Source organism: Lontra canadensis, unplaced genomic scaffold (assembly GCF_010015895.1).
Source record: "Lontra canadensis isolate GAN:19392208 unplaced genomic scaffold, GSC_riverotter_1.0 scaffold152, whole genome shotgun sequence".
In the NCBI taxonomy this organism is placed as follows: Eukaryota; Metazoa; Chordata; class Mammalia; order Carnivora; family Mustelidae; genus Lontra; species Lontra canadensis.
In genome coordinates this window covers 1,502,882-1,524,969 of record NW_022631146.1, presented here as the reverse complement: position 1 = coordinate 1,524,969, position 22,088 = coordinate 1,502,882, and the positions used below count along the sequence as shown (strand labels likewise).

The following is a 22,088-nucleotide window of genomic DNA, read 5'->3' as shown; positions in this document are numbered from 1 at the left end:
AGAACCGTTAATATTTTCCTGATAAAAACCTCAGTGCTGAAATAGGAACCTGGAATTTTATCCAGAAGAGCAAAAATAGATTTGATAAATAGCATATATTTCCCATATGGGTCAATTGTAGTGAGAAGGGCACTCCATTATGCAAGTGTCTTCTAGTGTTAGCTCAGACAGACTCTGTAACCAATAGCTCTCAAAATATCTCAGGATTTTGCTTTCCCTTGAGTGTCCTTGCTTTGTACTCTGGACTAAATTGCATCCTCCCAAATTTCTTTGTTGGATACACTCACTGCAAATGTAGAGGGCTTTGGGAATAAGAATGTTACCAAGGTAGTAAGACTAAATTGCTTCATATGTCTTGATGTAAGGATTAGTGTGCTTGTGAGGGAGACCAGAGTTCATGCTCTTTTTCTTCTTAATGATGAAAGGCCATGTGAGACAGCCTTCTGAAAACTACGAAGAGAGATCTCACTGGGAGCCAACTTGGCCTGTAGTTTGATTTTGGAATTCCTTGCCTCTAGAACATGAGAAAATAGGTAGCTGTTGTTTAATCTACCTACCCTATGGTATTTTTTCATGCAAGACTGAGCTGGCAAATCCATTCTGGGATATAGATAACAAGTTTCTTTGGGGAAGGACTGATATATAGTGACCTCATGCAATATTTGTGGCATTGTTGGGACTTTCTTCACAGTGACCTTATGGCTTTTACATTGGATCAATCTAGGACTAAAAACTGACTCAAAATAGGATGCAAGAATGTATTTTTTTCCCTGAAGACAGCTGTAATCATATTTTTACTCCTCAAGTCTTTATCTTAGTTTTATGAGTTAAGCAATACTACTGGTATCTACACATATATCTCAGTTTAAGAGAGTTAGCATTCATGTCCATTTTGTTTATCATGCCTTTGAAGTGTTTGTGGAACCCCATGGTCCATGTTATTCCTGGGTCCTTTCATTCCCACTTATATATGTAGCTCCAGATCCACAACAGTATATTTGACCATTAATTTTGGCCAAAATGTGCAGCTTCCAATGAAATCCACAGTGCTTTTGGTATTTTCAGAGTGCATCCTAAAACACGCTGGGCTCTTCTGTGGATCATGGTCAGCTGACAATACATAATAAGCATCAAATGTACCCTCCATGTTTTGTTTTTTAATTCTTACTCAACTGTCAGCCATGGTCCATCAGGCGTCATCATCTTACCTATTATAGGTACTTGGTTGGTTAATTTGTTGGTTCCCTTTATGCCTCAAATATAGTATCCAGTTAGTTTTTATCCACAAACAAAACTGTTGTTTTTTAAATAATAATTTTTCCAAAAATTTTAAAAAATTATCAATATATAAGTGCCATATTACACTGTGTAAGATTAAGGTATATGATGTATATAGATTTGCAAATGGTTACCACAAGAAATTAGTTAACACATCTTACCTCTTCACATAATTGCCATTTTTTTTACTTTTTTTTTAAATTTATTTTCAGTGTAACAGTATTCATTGTTTTTGCACCACACCCAGTGCTCCATGCAATACATGCCCTCCCTAACTCCCACCACCTGGTTCCTCAACCTCCCACCCCCTGCCCCTTCAAAACCCTTAGGTTGTTTTTCAGAGTCCATGGTCTCTCATGGTTTACCTCCCCTTCCAATTTCCCTCAACTCTCTTCTCCTCTCCATCTCTCCATGTCCTCCATGTTATTTGTTATGCTTCACAAATAAGTGAAACCCTATGATAATTGACTCTCCCTGCTTGACTTATTTCACTCAGCATAATGCCTTCCAGTCCCGTGCATGTTGCTACAAAAGGTGGGTATTCATCCTTTCTGATGGAGGCATAATACTCCATAGTATATATGAACCACATCTTCCTTATCCATTCGTCCGTTGAAGGGCATCTTGGTTCTTTCCACAGTTTGGCGACCGTAGCCATTGCTGCTATAAACATTGGGGTACAGATGGCCCTTCTTTTCACTACATTTGTATCTTTGGGGTAAATACCCAGTACTTACAATAATTATAGTTGCAGGGTCATAAGGAAGCTCTATTTTTAATTTCTTGAGGAATATTCACACACTTCTCCAAAGTGGCTGCACCAACTTGCATTCCCAACAGTGTAAGAGTGTTCCCCTTTCTCCACATCCTCTCCAACACATGTTGTTTCCTGTCTTGCTAATGTTGGCCATTCTAACTGGTGTAAGGTGGTATCTCAATGTGGTTTTAATTTGAATCTCCCTGATGGCTAGTGATGATGAACATTTTTTCATGTGTCTGATGGCCATTTGTATGTCTTCATTGCATAAGTGTCTGTTCATATATTCTACCCATTTTTTGATATGATTATCTGTTTTGTGTGTGTTGAACAAATCAATAAGAGAAGAAAGAAGAACCACATGGTCCTCTCAATTGATACAGAAAAAGCATTTGACAAAATCCAGCATCTATACCTGATTAAAATGCTTCAAAGTATAGGGACAACTTCATCAAATCTCTCTATGAAAGACCCACAGCAAATATCATCCTCAATGGGAAAAAGATTGCAGCCTTCCCGTTGATATCAGGAACACGACAAGGATGCCCACTCTCACCACTCTTGTTCAACATAGTATTAGAAGTCCTAGCAACAACAATCAGACAACAAAGAGAAATAAAATGTATCCAAATTGGCAAGGAAGAAGTTAAATGCAGGTGACATGATTCTTTATATGGAAATCCCAAAAGACTCCACTCCCAAACTACTAGAAGTCATACAGCAATTCAGTAATGTGGCAGGATACAAAGTCAATGTACAGAAATCAGTGGCTTTCTCATACACGAACAATGAAAATACAGAAAGGGAAATTAGAGAATCGATTCCATTTACTATAGCACCAAGAACCATAAGATACCTGGGAATAAACCTAACCAAAGAGGTAAAGGATCTGTACTTGAGGAACTACAGAACCCTCATAAAAGAAATTGAAGACACAAAAAGATGGAAGACCATTCCATGCTCTTGGATTGGAAGAATAAACATTGTTAAAATGTCTATACTGCCTAGAGCAATCTATACTTTTAATGCCATTCTGATAAAAATTCCACGGGCATTTTTCTTTTTCTTTCTCTTTTCTTTTCTTTTTTTTTTTTTTTTTGATTATTTTTTTATTTCTTTTCAGCTTAACAGTATTCATTGTTTTTGCACCACACCCAGTGCTCCATGCCACAGGTATTTTTCAAAGAGCTGGAGCAAATAATCCTACAATTTGTATGGAATCAGAAGAGACCCCGAATTGCTAAAAAAAATGTTGAAAAGCAAAAGTAAAATGGGCGGCATCATGTTACCTGATTTCAAGCTTTACTACAAAGCTGTGGTCACCAAGACAGCATGGTACTGGCATAAAAACAGACACATAGACCAGTGGAACAGAGTAGAGAGCTCAGATATGGACCCTCAACTCTATGGTCAAATAATCTTTGACAAAACAGGAAAAAAATATACAGTGGAAAAAAGTCTCTTCAATCAATGGTGATGGGAAAACTGGACAGCTATATGTAGAAGAATGAAACTCGACCATTCTCTTACACCGTACACAAAGATAAACTCAAAATGGATAAAATACCTCAACATGAGACAGGAATCCATCAGAATCCTAGAGGAGAACATAGGCAGTAAACTCTTCGATATCAGCCAGAGCAACTTCTTTCAATATATGTCTCCAAAGGCAAAGGAAACAAAAGAGAAAATGAACTTTTGGGACCTACTCAAGATCAAAAGCTTCTGCACAGCAAAGGAAACAGTCAACAAATCAAAGAGACAACCCACGGAATGGGAGAGGATATTTGCAAATGACAGTACAGACAAAAGCTTGATATCCAGGATCTATAAATAATTGCCATTTTGTTTTTGTTATTATAGTGATAACATTAAATTTTACTTTGTTATACCTTTTGAGTATACCCTATAGTGATTCTACTTGATTGTTATAGTCATTATGCTACATATTAGATATAGAAAACATGATTCTAGCAGTTAGATTTCAAGGCTGCTGAAGTTGTTTGACAATAATATCTGTGACAAGCAATAGAGCAACCTTTGTAAAATATGAATTAATTCTGTCAACTCATCACTTTGTCATTGTTTACATCCTTTTTTTTTAATAACTGAGGTAAAAGTGGAGTATAACATTATAGTAGTTTCAGGAATACAAAATAATAAGGCAATATCTGTATACACTACAAAATGTTCACCATAATCATGGTGGTTATCACTTATCACCATACAATTAACCACATTCACCCATTTTTTCCCACCCATGGAACCTGTTCCCTCCATTCTCCCTATTACAGCAAACTGCTCTTTCTATCTATAAGTATGCTTTTCTTTTGTTTGTTTTAAATTCACCCTATAAATGAAATTATACAGTATTTGTCTTTCTCTGACACTTCACTCATAGTAATACCCTACAAGAAGGTTGCAAGATGGTTGCAGAGAAGGGGACCCTTGGCTCATCTCATCCCACAAATATGACTAGATTACTTTCAAATCATACTAAATACCCCAGAAATCAACCTAAAGCCTGGCAGTACAAACTCCACAATTAAAGTTAAAGAAGAGGCTACATTGAATAAGGTAGAAAGTGTGGAGTTATGGTTTAGGAGAGAAACAGATCATGTTTGCTGGAGTTGAGTTAGAGCAACAGATGTGGAGAAGGGCAGGACACAAACTGACACAAAGGGGAACATATAGAGAAAACACATTAAGTCTGAACGGCAATGGGGTTACTCTTGGAGAAAAGGCAGGAAAAGAACTTGATGATATACAACATGGAAATAATCTGTAGAGGGCCTAGGGTACACAGGAGTGAAGTTATTCACTCATCTGGGAGAGCCTGTCCCAGAAAGAGCATTTGTGGAGAGATCCCTCTGGGAACAAAGGAAATTGCAGGCACCAATTTCCTGTCACACCACTCAGCACAAGCACAGGACCACTTGTGGGAACCAGTGCAATGCCAACACTAGCTCCCTACCTTGCTTCCACCAATCCCTGTCCCCCCCATTCTTTGGTGGAACGACCTTTCCCCATTACCCTTGCGTTAGTCCCAGCACAACATGTCCAACCCACACAAAACCTGCCCAAGCCCCTGAATACACCACATCTCTCAAACCCAGAGTTTTGCAGTGTATCATTTCTAGCAGTAGTAGTGACAGGTCTCAATTCACTAGCAGACCAAAGCTCACCTAATTAAAATTCATCACCTTCAGACCAGAGACCAAACACTGCTTACAACAGGTAAAGAGAGACTCTGAAAATGACTGCCCTGAAGGATAAGGTGACCAGAAGAGATAAACTATAGATAATACATGTCAGAGACATTCCTAGAAGTGTCAGTCCCTGGGAAAGAGAGGACACTACATGGTAGGGCACTATTGAATCTCTTCTCCATAAGATCATTACCCTCAAGAACAGGAGATACAGCAGACTTTCTTAATATATAGAAAGAGACACAGAGATTTAAGCAAAATGAAAAAAGAGAGAGAAATTAATACCAAATGAAAGTACACAAAGCCACGGCTAGAGAACTAAGCAAAATAGATATAAGTGACACATATGACGGAGTATTAAAACAATGTTTGTAATTATACTCCCTGGATGGAGAAAAGAGTGGAGTACAAGAGTGAGACCCGTAAAATAGAGATAAGGAAAAACATAGAAGAGATAAAAACTCAATAAATGAAATAAGAAATATGCTTGATGGAATGAACAACACACTGGAAGAAGCAGAAGAATGAACTAATGACACAGAAAACAGAGTATTGGAACTTAATCATGGTGAAGAAAAAAGAGAGAAAAAAAGAATTATACAAAACAAGAACAGACTTAGAGAACTCAGTGACTCAATGAAGTGAAGTAATGGTCACATTATTGGATTCCCAGAAGAAAAAGAGAGAAAATGGGGAAAAAATATTTGAAGAAATGTTGGCAGAAAACTTCCTAATCATTGGGAAGGAAACAAATATCAAAACCAATGCAACACAAAGAACCCCTAAAACAACAACAAAAGAAGATGCACACCAAGACATATTCTAAAATTGGCAAAATATAGTGATAAAAATCTTAAAAGCAGTAAGAAAAAAATAAGAAAATAACATACAAGGGAACCCCCAAAACACTATCAGATTTCCACCACAATGGATATTTTCACCCAAAAGCATGTTACAATATAATCAAAGTTCTAATTGGGAAAAAACTTTAGCCAAGACTACTCTAAATAGAAAGGTGTCATGAGGAACAGATGAAGAGGTAATTTCCCAGACAAAGACTAAAGGAGTTCATGACCACTAAACCAATCTTGCAGAAAATATTAAAGTGGATGCTTTGTATAGAAAGAAGAGATCAAAAGTAAGACTATAAAGGTAGAAAACACAAAAGCAGTAAAGATGAATATTTCTTTATGAAATCAATTTCTTGTGTCATGGAACTCATAAGATAAAAAGATATACAATATAATAACATATACAAAAACGTGAGGGAGAGAGGACTAAAGAATGGGTTCATACTTAAACTATCAGACACCTAAAATACTTAAACATAAAACTTCTATCTGTAAATATATTTATACTGGTATGTAAATATAAATTAATATATATTATATATGCTATATATTATATATACTTATATGTAACATAATGATAACCATATTTCACAACGATAAATGTTCAAACAGCAAAGACAAATCCATATCTGTTACTAGAGAAAATCAGAAAACCATGAAAGAGAGAAAGATATGAAAGGATCAGAGAATATCTTAGGAAAAATAATAAATGAAAATAAGTACATATCTATCATAATTACTTTGAATATAAATGGACCAAACACTCCAGTTAAAAGACATAGAGTGAAAGAATAGATAAAAAGGAAAAAAAAAAACAAAAAACTCCATTATATGTTGCCTAGAAGAGACTCATTTAAGACCTAAGGAGAGGGGTCCCTGGGTGGTTCAGTGGGTTGAACCTCTGCCTTGGGCTCAGGTCATGGTCTCAAGGTCCTGGGATTGCTCACTGCTCAGTGGGGGGTGGGGGCTACTTCCCCCTTTGTCTCTGCCTGCCTTTCTTCCTACTTGTGATTTCTCTCTCTGTCAAATAAATAAATAAAATCTTAAAAAAAAAAAAAGACCTAAAGGGACCAGGAGATTGAAAGTGAAGGGATAAAGAAAGAACTATCATGCAAATGGATATCAAAAGAAAGCAAGAAAGTCAGCATAGCAGTGCTTTTTACCAAACAAAATATATTTTAAAGGAAAGAACATAACAAAAGGAAAAGAAGTTCATATAAATAGTAAATGGGATAAAAGCATAGCAACTTCTTGCTAGACACATTTCCAAAGGTAATGGAAACAAAAGGAAAATTGAACTATTGGGGATTCATCAGGATAAAATGTTTTTACACTGCAAAGGAAACAGTCAACAAAACTAAAAGCCAAACTAAAGAATCGGAGAAGATATTTTTAAATATCTTATCAGCTGTAACAAGATAAGATAACCATAAGGTTGAGTATTACCTTTATTATTATATAGTGTCTATCTTATTCTCTCGATATATTCATACATATATATGTGTATATATATATATATATATGTTTGTATACATGTATATGTTTATGTATATGTGTGTGTGTTTATATAATTGGAATATTAGCCAAAAAATTAATAAAATCTTGCCATTTGCAAGGGCATCGATAGAACTAGAGGATATCATGTTAGGTGAAATAAGTCCGTAAGTGAAAGACAAATACCATATGATTTCTCTCATACGTGGAATTTAAAGAAACAAAACGGAGGAACATGAAGAATGGAAGGAAAAACAAAAGAAGAGAAAAACAGATGGAGGCAAACCATAACAAGCTCACAACTATAGGGAAAAACCTGAGAGTTGCTGGAGAGGAGGTGGGTGGACAATTAGATAACTAAGTGATGAGATTTAAGGAGGGCACTGGAAGTAATGAGCGCTGAGTGTTGTATGAAATTGATGGGTCATTAAATTCTATTTCTGAAACTAATAATACCACATATGGGAATTAAATTGAATTTAAATAGAATTAGAAAAATGAACTCTAAAAAAAAGAACTCTTAAGACACTAAAATACATTTGAGGAAACAATGTGTATTGCTAAGTGAAGGAAATCAAGCTGAAAAGAGTACATGTTGTATGACTCCAACTTTAAGGCATTCCAGAAAAGGCAAAACTATGAAGACAATAAAAATTCAGCAGTTGCTAAAAATTTTAGTAAGGGGGATAAGGATAGATAGGTGGGGTACAGGCGATTTTTAGGGCAGTTAAACTATACCATATATTACTGAAATGATAAATATATGTCACATTTGTCGAAATCCATAAGAACATACGATAGAAAGAGTGAATCCTGAAAACTATGGACTTTACTTAATAATAATGCATTATTATAATTCACTGGTATAATTTTTACCACACTAATGCATAACACTAATAATAGGAAAAACTAGGGATGAGGTAAAAAATAACTTTTATAAAATCACTATTCTACTTTAAATTATAGGAGTTTGCTTTAGATACCTCAGATAAGTTGAATTTTTCTCTTTGTGATAGGTTTATATCATTTTGCGTGAGGTCCTCAAGTTTCATCCATGTAGCATGTGATTTGATTTCGTTGTTAAGGCTGAATTATATATCATTTTATGTATATAATACATTTTCTTTATCCAGTCATCTTTAGACAAACACTTGGTTTGTTTCCATTTCCTGGCCATTGTGAATATTGCTGCAATGAACATTGGTGGATAAATATCTCTTCCAAGTCCTGACTTCCCTTTTTTGGGATATATACCCAAAAGTGGAATTTTGAGGTCATATCACAGATTTTATATATATTTTAAATATTTTTAAAGGTTTTAATTATTTATTTGGCACAGAGAGAGATCACAAAGAGGCAGGCAGAGAGAGGAGGAAGCAGGCTCCCTTCTGAACAGAGAGACTGATGTGGGGCTTGATCCCAGGACCCTGAGATCATGACCTGAGCTAAAGGCAGAGGCTTAACACACTGAGCCACCCAGCTGCCCCTGAAATGTTTTTTTTTTTTAATTGAAGTTTAGTTGACATATAAAATTAGTTTTGGTTGCGAAATATACTGTTTCAATAATTCCATATGTTACAAACTGCTCATGACAATAAATATTATTGAATATATTGAGCTATATTATTGACTCTGCTGTATTTTCCACCTCTGTAACTTATTTACTTTATAACTGGAAGTTTGTACCTTTTAATGTCCTTCACCTATTTTACTCATCCTCAACCCCACTCCTCATTAGCAGCCAATAATTTGTTTTTGAGGATCCCCCATACTATTTTCCATAAGAGCTCACAATTTTACCTTTCCTAAACAGTATGCAAGGGATTCAATTGAAGTAAACTTATGATTTGTTTTTCAATTGTTTGTTTTGTTTTTATCCATTCAGGCACTCTGTCTTTTGTTTGAGTTTGGACCCACTTATGTTTAAAATAATATAAGTAATGGGGCGCCTGGGTGGCTCAGTGGGTTAAAGCTTCTGCCTTCAGCTCAGGTCATGATCCTGGAGTCCTGGGATCAAGCCCCCCATCAAGCTCTCTGCTCAACAGGGACCCTGCTTCCTCCTCTCTCTCTGCCTGCCTCTATGCCTACTTGTAATCTCTGTCAAATAAATAAATAAAATATTTAAAAAATAAAAACAAAAATAAAATAAGTACTTAATCTTGACAGCGTATAAATTGTTTCCTATCTACCTTTTTGTTCTTTTTATCCCCTTTTTTGTTGACTTTGTGCTTTGATAGTTTTGCCCGTGTGTGTGTGTGTGTGTTGGAGTGCTTCAATTTTTCACTGTTTTTTTAAATATATCTACTGAAGTTTTTTGTTTGTTTGTTTTTGTTTTGCTTTGTTTTGTTTTTACATGGTTGGTTACCATGGGTTTTGCACTGACTATTTTATAGTTCTAGCAGTCTATTTTAAGCAGGTAACAACGTCAATCACATAGATACTATAAAATTCAATTGCCTCCTCAATTTTTACAAATGATGTCAAATTTTACTTCTTTTATACTATGTTTCCATTAACAAATTTATCTTATTATAATTATTCTTGTCTTCTAATTTATACACAAGTGTTAAAAGTTATTCATGTGCTGCTATTATAGTATTTGAATATTCTTTGTTTCTTTTTAGCAATGACATTTATACGTTCATATGATTTCATATAATTAGTTTCTATTTGTTTCAACTTTTTTTTTCTTAAAGATTTTATTTATTTATTTGACAGACAGAGATCACAAGTAGGCAGAGAGGCAGGCAGAGAGAGAGGAGGAAGCAGGCTCCCTGCTGAGCAGAGAGCGAGATGCGGGGCTTGATCCCAGAATCCTGGGATCATGACCTGAGCCGAAGGCAGAGGCTTTAACCCACTGGGCCACCCAGGTGCCCCTATTTGTTTCAACTTTTAAGAAATACCTTTAGCACTCCTTCTAAGAAAAGTTTAGCAGTGACAAATTCCTTCAGTTTTTGTTTGGAAAACCTATCAGCTCTTCATTCTTCAAGGACTATTCTTCTAGGTAATATATTCTTGGTTGGCAATTTTAGCTTGCAATAATTTAAATATATTCTCTCCAAACCTGTGAGATTTATGCAGAGATATCCACTGATAATCGGGGGTGGGGGTGGGGAATGCAGGGACATACCCATGTATGTGACAAGTTTCTTTTATCTCTCTGATTTTAAAATTCTCTCTTTGGCTTTTGAGAATTTAGTTTTAGTATGTCTACATGTATATCTTATTGAGGATATCCAAGTTGGAGTTTACTGACCAGGATTGTGTTGGTTAATGGTTTTTGTCAACTTTGAGAAGAGTTTGGCTATTGTTTTTTCCAAATATTATTTCTGCCTCTTTCTTTCTCCTTTCCTAGGACATTATTTTATCAGTACACTTGACAGCATCCTGCAAGCAGGATCATCATGCAAGCAGGATGCTGTTCATTTTTCTTTTTCTTTTTTCTTTTTGTTCATTCAATGGACCAAATCTTCAAGTTCATTCACTCTTCTTAATGAACTATAATTGTTCCCCTCCAGTAATGTTTTAATTATTGTACTTTAATATCTAGAAATTTTATTTGATTCTATTTTTATTTATTTATTTATTAATACTTACCTCTTTGCTGATATTTTCTCTTTGGTCAGATATCATCTCCATACTGTTCTGTAGTTTGTGATTCATGACTCCCTTTAGTTCTCCGAACATATTTAGGATAGCCTATTTAAATTATTTATCTAGTAATTCTAAAATGGGGACTTCCTCATAGATAGTTCTGTAGAACCTGTGACTGGTTCATACCTCCTTATTCCTTTTCATAATGAATAACTTCAGCTGAAAATAATAATTTTTTAAATAATTTTTTAAATTTATTTTCAACATAATAGTATTCATTGTTTTTGTACCACACCCAGTGCTCCCTGCAATCTGTGCCCTCTCCAATACCCACCACCTGGATCCCCAACCTCCCACCCCCCCACCTCTTCAAACCCTTCAGATTGTTTTTCAGAGTCCATAGTCTCTCATTGTTCACCTCCCCTTCCAATTTCCCCCAACTCCCTTCTCCTCACTCCCCATGTCCTCCATGCTATTTGTTATGTTCCACAAATAAGTGAAACCATATGATAATTGACTCTCTCTGCCTGACTTATTTCACTCAGCATAATATCTTCCAGTCCTGTCCATGTTGCTACAAAAGTTGGGTATTCATCCTTTCTGATGGAGGCATAATACTCCATAGTGTATGATACAGTGTGGTATAATTGGGCATCGTATGTTTCCCTGTCCCTAAGGTTTATTGTTGCTATTGTTATTGTCATTTTTTTTTTTTGGTGACTTTCTTGAATTAACTTTGTAAAGTCGTTTTCTTCGTCATATGTGGCCAATGACGTCTCTACTCAATGAGATCATTTGTCAGCTTATGATTTATAGGGTTTCCTTTAAGTGTCTGCAGCTACTAAGTCTCCCAATCTTTGCTAGGGGCCTCAGTTTTCATGTTGGGACATGCTTTTAATTTTTGGTCAGGCAGTGTACAAATCCACATCAGCCTTCACTTCCTGCTTCTGTTGAGCCTCAGTATTAGCTCAGGGCCCTCTCATGTCATTCCTCAGCAAGAATATGGCTCTGGGAATGAACATAGCCTTGTGAATAAACATGATCTTCATGATTCCCAGGAATATGTTAGAGCTTTTCAAAATACGCTATGGATATCTCATTCTCCACATTTTCTTTTTAGCCATTTTGGATAGCCAATCCCCCTCTCCCCAAGTATTATATATTGTTTTAGAAAATGATGATGTTCAACAATTGCTTTTGATTTTTTTCCTCAAATGCCCTAGGCTTATTTTAACTGGATGAGTGGTGTTTCAGATACAAAAACAAAAGCAAAAACAAAAACAAAGACAAAAACAAAATAATTGTGCTAGTGAGGTCTTCCAGGAAATCAACAGGCCAATTCAATAATGTGAATTATCTGGGTCTGGGAATGAAGCTTTGAAGGAAATCCAACTTTGTCTTTTCCTTCCAGTGGCTGCTCGGTTCCTGCTTTGCACCATAATTGAGGGTATTGGTCTTCAAGAAGAAGAGGGGATATGGACAAATTAAAAGTCCACAGTGTTCGCTAATTTAACTGAGATTCAGTCTGTTTTGTTGAACAGATGGTCTCCAGATTGCTGAAAGCCCTTCTTTAATTTCCAGAATTCTGAAAAAGTTGATTCAGGAAAATTTGTCCATGTTTGTATTGCTTTTATGTAAGTAACATTTATTTTCATGAATTCTCACTCGGGCATTTTTGCTAGCATACCTTCGTTTTTGAGTTGTTTTTTCTGTGTATATAATTCCTGGTTGTAAGTTTTTCTTTATGTAGTCTGTAGTTATCTGTCCATTCCCTGCTGGTTTGCACTGCTTCTGATGTCTCCTGTACTTCTTACTCCTTTTGTTCTACACATATGTTTTTATTCTCCCTCAGTGCTTTAATATTGTATTCTTAACACCGATTTAAGAGATTTTATTATGATGTCCCCTTACAATTTTCTTCATCTTTGCCTCTGATGTTTGGGGTTATTTGATCTTCTTGGGTACGTGGGTACAGTTTTTACCTAATGGTTTGTCTAACTGTATTGTTAAGGGGTACGTGGGTGGTTCAGTCACTTCAGTGTCTGCCTTCAGCTCAGGTCGTGAACTCAGGGTGTGGGGATTGGGCCTGACATCAGACTTCTTGCTCAGTGGGTGATCTGCTTCTCTCTTACCCTCTGCCTATTCCCCCAGCTCACGATCATGCTCTCTCTCTTTCTATCTCAAACAAATAGATAAAATCTTAAAAAATGTATTGCTTAAAACTATTTTCAGAACTATCAGCAGCTTTCTGGTTTGTATTGTCTTGTTTTGTTTTTAGATAATAGATGTGGTATTAGCATCAGGGTAATTATATTATTAAAGAGAAGTATGCTGTTTTTAGCTTCTGTAGATGGGTTGTCTCTGTTAGAGATCTCACAGTAGCTAGATAAAAGGAGAGTCTCAGAATTCTATTGGTCAGAAACATTTAGGCAGTGTTATGTTCCTGTGCTTGTGTGTGTGGCATGGTGTACTTGTGGGGTTGGGAGGAAGATTAAGTATAAAAGAAACATGAAATTTTAAACTTCAAAATTTTCCATTAGAGGTATCCTCAGAGGTGAATTTCAGAAGGGCACTTATTTCAAAGAAGAAATAGTGCATATCTTTCAAGCCATGGATATAGACAGTGATATGTTGATCAAGTAGCTCACAAAAAGAAAAAAAAGAAAAACCCTAAAATGAAACAAGCAAAAGACCTGACTGGAAGTGTTTTTCAGTCCTCATGGTTTAAGTACTTCTACCATGGACAATTTTAAACTACTAATGGCTTAACAGCCAACTTTCAAAATTCTTGAAATTTAACACTTGGGTCTCTTGATTCAGTATGAACCAGCTCCAGAATACTGGCAGTGGAATATATGGCATATTACATGAACTTTAGAGAAAACAAGACAACTATAACCTATAACTCAGTGAGAATTTCACCAAGACCTGACAGTTAGCCAGAAATTATTCAGACAACAGAGGAGTTAAGAGGGAACATTTAGTAAGATGTCAAAGAAAAGGAAGTATGAGTTCTACAGCCTGTTTATGATAGTGTCCTCTACTTTGAGAAGTTAGAGGTTACCTTAGAGTTGGTGGTGGATGAAACTATGGCAGGGAAGGAGGTGCAATTTTCATGAAGGTGAATTAGGACTATTTTTTCAGTGACAGAAACAACTTGGATAGAAGATGAGTGGAAGGGGGGAAACAAAGAAGTCCTTAGAGAATATTTCTGGAAAATAAAGTGTGCATTGACTAGTTTATTTCCTAGTTTTATGTCTTAGCCTTAACTAATTTTACCTGAAAGCTTATGGAATGAAAAAGAAAAGAAAAGAAAAGAAAATGTCTGTGTTCATGAGCATGAAAATCACTCTGTGTTTTTGTAAATTTTTGCAAATTTTTTTTTATTTTATTAATGTAAACTTTTCACTTCTGACTCTATTAGCAATATTCAAATATGTGCAACATTTTGAATGTGTGGAAAATGCCATTTTGTTCATTGTTATTAATAGCTGCTTGGTTTGGTGAACATAGGAATCTAGGATTGATCTAGGTGATCCCGATCACCCTAAGAACATGATAACATAGATTTGATCTTGGTGAGAATGATCCAGAAATGACACAGGAATGTCTAGTATTCTTAAATTCCAACTTGGGGATGGACTCAATTGAAAGATGCTGCAGAAGACTTGGATATGCAAATGTACATTTGGGTTCATACTTGGTGAGTGACTCAGTCTTCAGAAGCATCAGTTATGGAAGAAAATTGGTGACTCAGTCACTGTAACACAAATAGTTTTTATTTGCATCCTGTTGCTGGTGTCATATGGATTAATTCAGAGAAATTGCAGGGACATCTGCATGGCTCAGTTGGTTAAGTGTCCAACCCTTGATTTCATCTCATGATCTCAGGGTTGTTAGATTGAGCCCCACACTGAGCTCTACACTGGGGGTGGAGGCTGCTTAAGGTTCTGTCTCTCTCTCTCCTTCTACCCCTGTGTGCATTCTCCTTCTCAATAAAATTTCTGAGAAGACCCAGTGTCAGATCTTCTGAAGAAAGTAATCTAGTGTTACATTAAATAAGAAGAAATAGGGCACCTGGGTGGCTCAGTGGGTTAAGCCGCTGCCTTCGGCTGGGGTCATGATCTCAGGGTCCTGGGATCGAGTCCTGTGTCGGGCTCTCTGCTCAGCAGGGAGTCTGCTTCCTCCTCTCTCTCCTCCTGCCTCTCTGTCTACTTGTGATCTCTCTGTCAAATAAATAAATAAAATCTTAAAAAAAATAATAAGAAGAAATATATCTGGGTGGCTCTGGTTGTACAATGCTGGGGGTTATAATGAAGTTAGAAAGATTCATTCAATTGATTGGATATATTGTTTGCATAATGCCAAATAATCACATTATTGGAATCATTCATATATTAGTTCCATATATATGCAGCTTTAGAAAGTTAGCTCTTAGCATTTATATTGCTTAGTGAGTATGAAGTTATGGTATGACATAAAAGCTTTCTGGAGGTAAAGTATGTCATTTCAGTTCTGAGATTCTGGTGGAAGAGTAAATTGCTTGAATTGTTTGTCTATATCCCTAAATTTTAATATGGGAATGTATTAATATTAGGCATGAAAAAAATCACTTTCTGATCACTAAATGACTGATAATAAAATTTTTAAAAAAGATCTACCATATATAAACACTTGGATATTTTCCTTAGAGTGAGAAATATAAAATACTCAATTATATTGATTCATAAAATATATTAGAATATAAAGTTTTGTTCAATGAACAAAGATTCAAATATATTCTGTTTGCAGGGTCCCTGGGTGGCTCAGTCAGTTAAACATCTGTGTTCAGCTCAGGTCATGATCTCAGGGTCCTAGAATGGAACCCTGAATTGGGGTTTCTGCTCAGTGAGGAGTTTGATTCTCCCTTTGTGTTCTCCCTCTTTTTCCCCCTCTCTCTCTCAAATTAATAAATAAAATCATAAATAATAAAAAATTAAAAATAGAAATATTCTGTTTGCAACACTTTAAAGCAGAAAGGTGAGATTTGGGATGGGAAAGGGAAAATGACAAAAAGATTTGGAGGAAAATGAAAAAGATAATGAAAAAGGCTATAAATAGCAACGAATTCAGAAAGGTCATTAAGAAAGGTATAATGAAAAGCGTGGGAGACCTGAGATGGATGAGTAATCACAAAGGCAGAGATATTGAGAGATAAATCAAAAGAGAAGGAGGAAGAAATACGAGGGAGGGACAGAAGAAGAGAGGACATAGGTGAGGATAAGGGATTATTCAAAGAATGTATAATGCATATTCCTGCTTTCTTTGACTTTGGGCTTCAATTTCTTTGAAATTGAAGAAGCCATATAGCCCTGATTCTAACTCTTCAAATTCTTTTAGATGTAAACACTAAAGAATCTTCATTGCAATACTGTTAAAATTATATGTAGACCAGGATTTTCTCAGTTCTAGACTAAGTGGTTGCCCAGCGTTTGTTTTTGTTTGTTTATTTGTTTGTTTGTTTGTTTGTTTTTAAAACTGAGGTGGGATTATTATAGTCTGACTTTAGATTTTTGCCAATGAGTTGTTGATCCTACATGAGAGAAGAGGGGCACAAGCTCCTCACAGGCCAAAAAGTAATAATCAGGATGAAAATATTTATAGAGTCTTCACATTCTATAAAAATACTAATGGGAACCCCAACCAACACAATCAATTTGTTGTAATCACACCTTAAAAAAAATATGGCAAGACTATCTGTGGGCTTGGGAGGTGGCTAAAGTATAATAAAATGGCCAAAGAAGTGAGATGTAACTCATTCAGGAGAAGAATAGAAATGTTCAAATGACGAAACTGAAATTGTGAAGTTAGAATAATTATTTAGAGTTTAGGAGTGATTTAAGGTATTTAGTGATGAGATGCTGCTTGACAATGAGGATGCAGGTTATATAATTGCTCAGTTCAAATGAGGGGGCAATAAGGGACCAGTGGCAATTTCAGTCATCTACAAAAAGTAATTTTTGTTTTAGTGAGGCTTAAGTTTATTTTAAAGAGTATGATGATTTTCTCCACCAGAGAAATTCCAGTCTAAAAAGAGAGAACCTTTGTTTTTCTGTTATGCCTTACCCCACTCTGTCACAAGTATTTACTTAGTCTTTTATTTTGTCTTTTTAAGTCTCTCACTTCAGTTCTTTTCAGAACTTTTGGGAATGTGGTTGTGTTAGATAACTGTCCTTTCTTTTTAGGCATTTCTAGAGAAAGGCTTCCAATTATATATGAAATAAGTGTTTTCTGCCACATGGTGTTGTTCTCCATGAGGAGAAATATTGACAAAGCAATGGACTCTTTATCAACCCTGGGTTGCCTTTTCTTTTTCCTAACTGCGATTTATTGCATTTACCAAAACTCTGTTGAGAAGCAGTGTGACAACTGTAACAGACAGCAAATGAATGTGAACATTGCCTGAAGCTTTTTCTCTTTGCAGCCTTTCTCATTTAGTATCTTAAAAAAAAAAGTTAACGAATTAAAGCCCCATTTTATTCCTGTATGTAAGAAGAAAGTGCTTATACAACTTCGTGTGAAGCCACCAGATCCTTAGCAAATAAGAACTATGGATCTCACTTCCTTATTTAGCTCAAGTCCCACCCAAATGGACTCCTACTGCTCCAACCCAGTTGTGGAAAGGAGCTCTACCACAATTTTTGTTGGGATGGGATGAAGTACTCTAGGTAGTTAATGAGTTAATAGGTGTTTTCCTATAAAACATAAGGCTTTTCCCAAAATGTGGCTCCACTTCACTGGAACAAATTGAAAGCAAATCGAAAACAAGTTGAAAGCAAATAAAAACCTTTAAGTAGGTTTTTAACCTTCTGGGTAGGACATTTATAAGCCACCACCCCTATTGTTTTATTCAGTGTAACAGAATGCTTATATTGGAGAGAAAACAGAAGTATAAGGAAGTCTGCTTTATTGTTAGAAATGCTCAAAAAATATAATTTTTCAAATCTGACAGCTAATACTTCAGTAAATGCTTATGGGCTAAAGAACACATCCTTGCATATATTGGCTGAATCACTACAAAAATATTTCTAATTTAGGGGTGACTGTCTGGCTCAGTAGTAGAGAAGGTGACTCCTGATCTCAGGTTTGTAAGCTCTCACCCCACATTGGGTGTAGAGATTCCTTAAAAAATCTTAAAAATCAATATTTCTGGTTTATACTTCTCTTTCAACCCACCCCGGTCTATGATTCAATTGGCACGTATATTTCTTCCTTCCACAAGTAGTTTATAGTAATCACTTATTTGAATATCCTAAAACTTTGCTACTTATCCTTCTTGGATATCAAAATATTTCTTTCATATAATCCTCAACATTTTTCAGATTTAAAAATAATCTTTATTTTTTTCCCCTAGAGATTTAGGAATGACTTATGGATACGTCTTCTAATTTTAATTTTTTTGCCAGGTATATTTCTTATATTCACTTTGCTTTCTGGATGTTAAATAACTGTGTCTAAATAATTTTACATTGTGCTACTTCAACTACTGAACTAAGACAATTAAAATATGATGACTATAGTAGTCAATTATTAAATCCTTTAGGTTCAATAGCAGTCCATTTGTGTTTATACTGTAAGGTATCAGGACAAAGATGCTTCCAAATTTATAGATTCAGCTACACTCACTCTTTTCCCCTTCTGCTAAAATATGAATATTTATTCCTTTGACATTGCATGGCAGAAAGTCACTAGAATGTAAAAAAAAAAATCAAATTCGTTGCAGTAATATAAGCTTGAAAGTAACAATTTCCATCATCTAACATAATAAAAAGTTGAAATCAACAACAAAAATTATTATCTTCATATAGATTCTTTTTGATGATTGGGACAATTTCATAAAATATTTGAAAATTTAAGTAGAAGAAAAATATGTAAATTAGGATAATTTAATTGGCTTTTTGTTCAGGTCTATAATCTAGCCTCCTCCTTTAAAAGATTAGAAACCAAGAACTCAATTTAATTCATATCTTCATTTACAGGTCTTTGGAAGATGAAACACCCATAGACTTTATGTGGTGAGTGGCCTCTTTCAAGGTCTGAAATTGATATACTTCCCTCTGTAGTTGAAAAAAAATATAATAAATTCAGTTCTTCTTCTTCTTCTTCTTCTTCTTCTTGTTCTTCTTGGTGAAACTTCATCATCATTATGATCACTACCTCAACCACCTTAAGTACCAGCACTCCAACTACACCATCATATTTACTACCACTATCATCAACCAGCATCATGATTAATCATCACCAATCCTGGTATGCCTATATCCTGAAGGCTCACAATATGAAAGTGTAAGTCTAACACTCTCAAGGAAACATGAAGAAGGTAAGCATGTTTCACCAGATTTTTAAATATATGGACTGAATCCATAAAGACAGTCCCATTGCAATTTTAAGCATGGAAAGACCAGACTGAGACTGGAACATCTGAGTAGGGCTGATTTTGACTGAAATAGAGGTAGGTAGTAATTGACATTCCTCTTAGGTTTGTGGTGTAATTTGAGGTTAGGCAGAGTCCCAACACGTTTTTCAGAGCTCCCACCAACTCTTTGTTCCTCAGACTATATATGAGGGAGTTCATCATGGGGGTGAGGATGGCACCAAGCATAAAGAGAACCTGGTCCAGCTTGGCACTGTTATAAGAAGTAGGCCTCATGTAGACCAGCATGGCTGGACCAAAGTATAGGCTCACCACAGTCAAGTGGGAAGAACAGGTGGCCAGAGCTTAATTTCTGCCCTCCAGGAAGTTCATGTGGAGGACAGGAAGGAAGATGAGAGCAAAAGAGGATGGGATAAAGGACAAGGGAATGAGGAGCACCACAATGCTTGTTATCAGTACAGCCTTCTCTTATGCATAGATGTCCTCACAGGCCAATTTTAGGATGGCCGTGACCTCACAGAGGAAATGGGAAATCTGTAGAACCACAGATGGGGAAATGCATAGCATACACTGTGTGCATGAGTGATATAAGGGCACCTCCAGCCCAGGAAATGGAAGCCATCTGCAGACATACTTTCTGACTCATGATCAGGGTGTATCTCAAAGGGTTGTAAATGGCCACATAATAGTCAAAAGCCATGAGGGTGATGAGGATACACTTAGAAATTCCTAGAGTCAGGAAGAAAAAGATCTGAGTTCCACAGGCCACCTATGATATACTTCTCTTCCCTGAGAAGAAGTCAACTGCCATCTTTGGTACAGTGCTCGAAATTAACGTCAGGTCTATGAGGGCCAGCTGGCTCAGCAGAATGTATATGGGTGTGTGGAGGTGAGAATCCACCCAAATCAGGAATATAAAGATAGCATTTGTGGTTAGAGCCACAGTGTAGATCAGAAGAATTGCAGAGACAAGCACATTTATATGTTTTATACCAGGGAAGAGGCCCAAGGGGATAAAATCCAGATTTGAAGATTCATTTCTTTTTTCCATGTTTCTGTCTTGTTAGGAGTTGATTAACAAGCCAGATTTAGAGAAATCACAAAAATTTGTTGGATTCTGTTCCCCAAGCTCTTTCATTTCTTTCATTTACTACAATTATCAGCATCAGCAGGCTGTGATATTTCTGCAAATGACAACATTTTAGCCAATTTCATTGCTAAGTAGGGTATCTCATGTCCCTACCTATCCCCTTTAAACAAATTGTTACCATGTGGGACAGTTAATGTCTAGGTCACATCTATTTGTGGTAGCTTCTTCACAACAAAGGAAACAGTCAACAAAACTAAGAGGCAACGTGTGGAATTGAAGAATATAATTGCAAATGACATTCCAGATAAAGGGCTGGTATCCAAGATCTATGAGGAACTTCTCAAACTCAGCACCAAAAACACAAAAAATACAGTCAAGAAATGGGCAGAAGACAGGAACAGATACGTCTCCAAAGGAGACATGCAAATGGTTAACAGACACATGAAAAAAGTGTTTATCATCATTAGTCATCAGGGAAATTAAAATGAAAACCACAATGAGATACTGCCTTATACCAGTTAGAATGGCAAAAATTAACAAGGTAGGAAACAACAAATCCTGGTAAGGGTGTGGAGAAAGGGGAACCATCCTACACTGTTGGTGGGAATTCAAGCTGGAACAGCAACTCTGGAAAACAATATGAGGTTCTTGAAGAGGTTAAAAATAGAAATATCTTACCATTCAGCAATTGCACTACTAGGTATTTACCCCAAAGTTACAGATGTAGTAAAAACAAGGAGCACATGCATCCCAATGTTCCTAACAGCAATGTCCTCAGTAGCCAAACTGTGGAAGGAGCAAAAGTGTCCTTCAAAATATGGACAGATAAAGACATGGTATATATACACAATGGAATATTACTCAGCCATCAGAAAAGATGAATACATACCATTTGCATCAACATGGATGGAACTGGAGGGTATAATGTGAAGGCAAATAGTCAAGCAAAGAAAGACAATTATATGCTTCCACTCATAGGTGGAACATAAGCAATGACATGAAGGACCATAGGGGAATGGAGGGAAAACTGAAGGGAAGAAATCAGAAAGGGAGACAAACCAGGAGAGACTCTGGATTCTGGGAAACAAATTGAGGGTTTAAAAGGGGAGAGGGGTGTGGGGATGGGGCACCCAGGTGATGGCTATTAAGGACGGCAGCTGTTGTGATGAGCATTGGGTGTTATACACAACCAATGAATCACTGAACACTACATCAAAGACTAATGTTAACTAGCTGAACATAATTAAAAATGCTTATGGTAAAAAAAAAAAGAGAGAAAATGATATTTCCCACAAAATTAGTGGAAAACATAGATGATACACTGTACAACAGAGATGGAAGGTATTCTTCAATTTTAAAATATAGAAGACATACATGAAGAAAGTCAAACCTCATATAGACT

General features: G+C 36.0%; 1 pseudogene; it reads right to left on the bottom strand.

Annotated features, from left to right (window-relative positions):
- Positions 1-19,608: 19,608 nt before the first annotated feature.
- LOC116859265 lies at positions 19,609-20,647 on the bottom strand (annotated as a pseudogene).
- Positions 20,648-22,088: the final 1,441 nt, after the last annotated feature.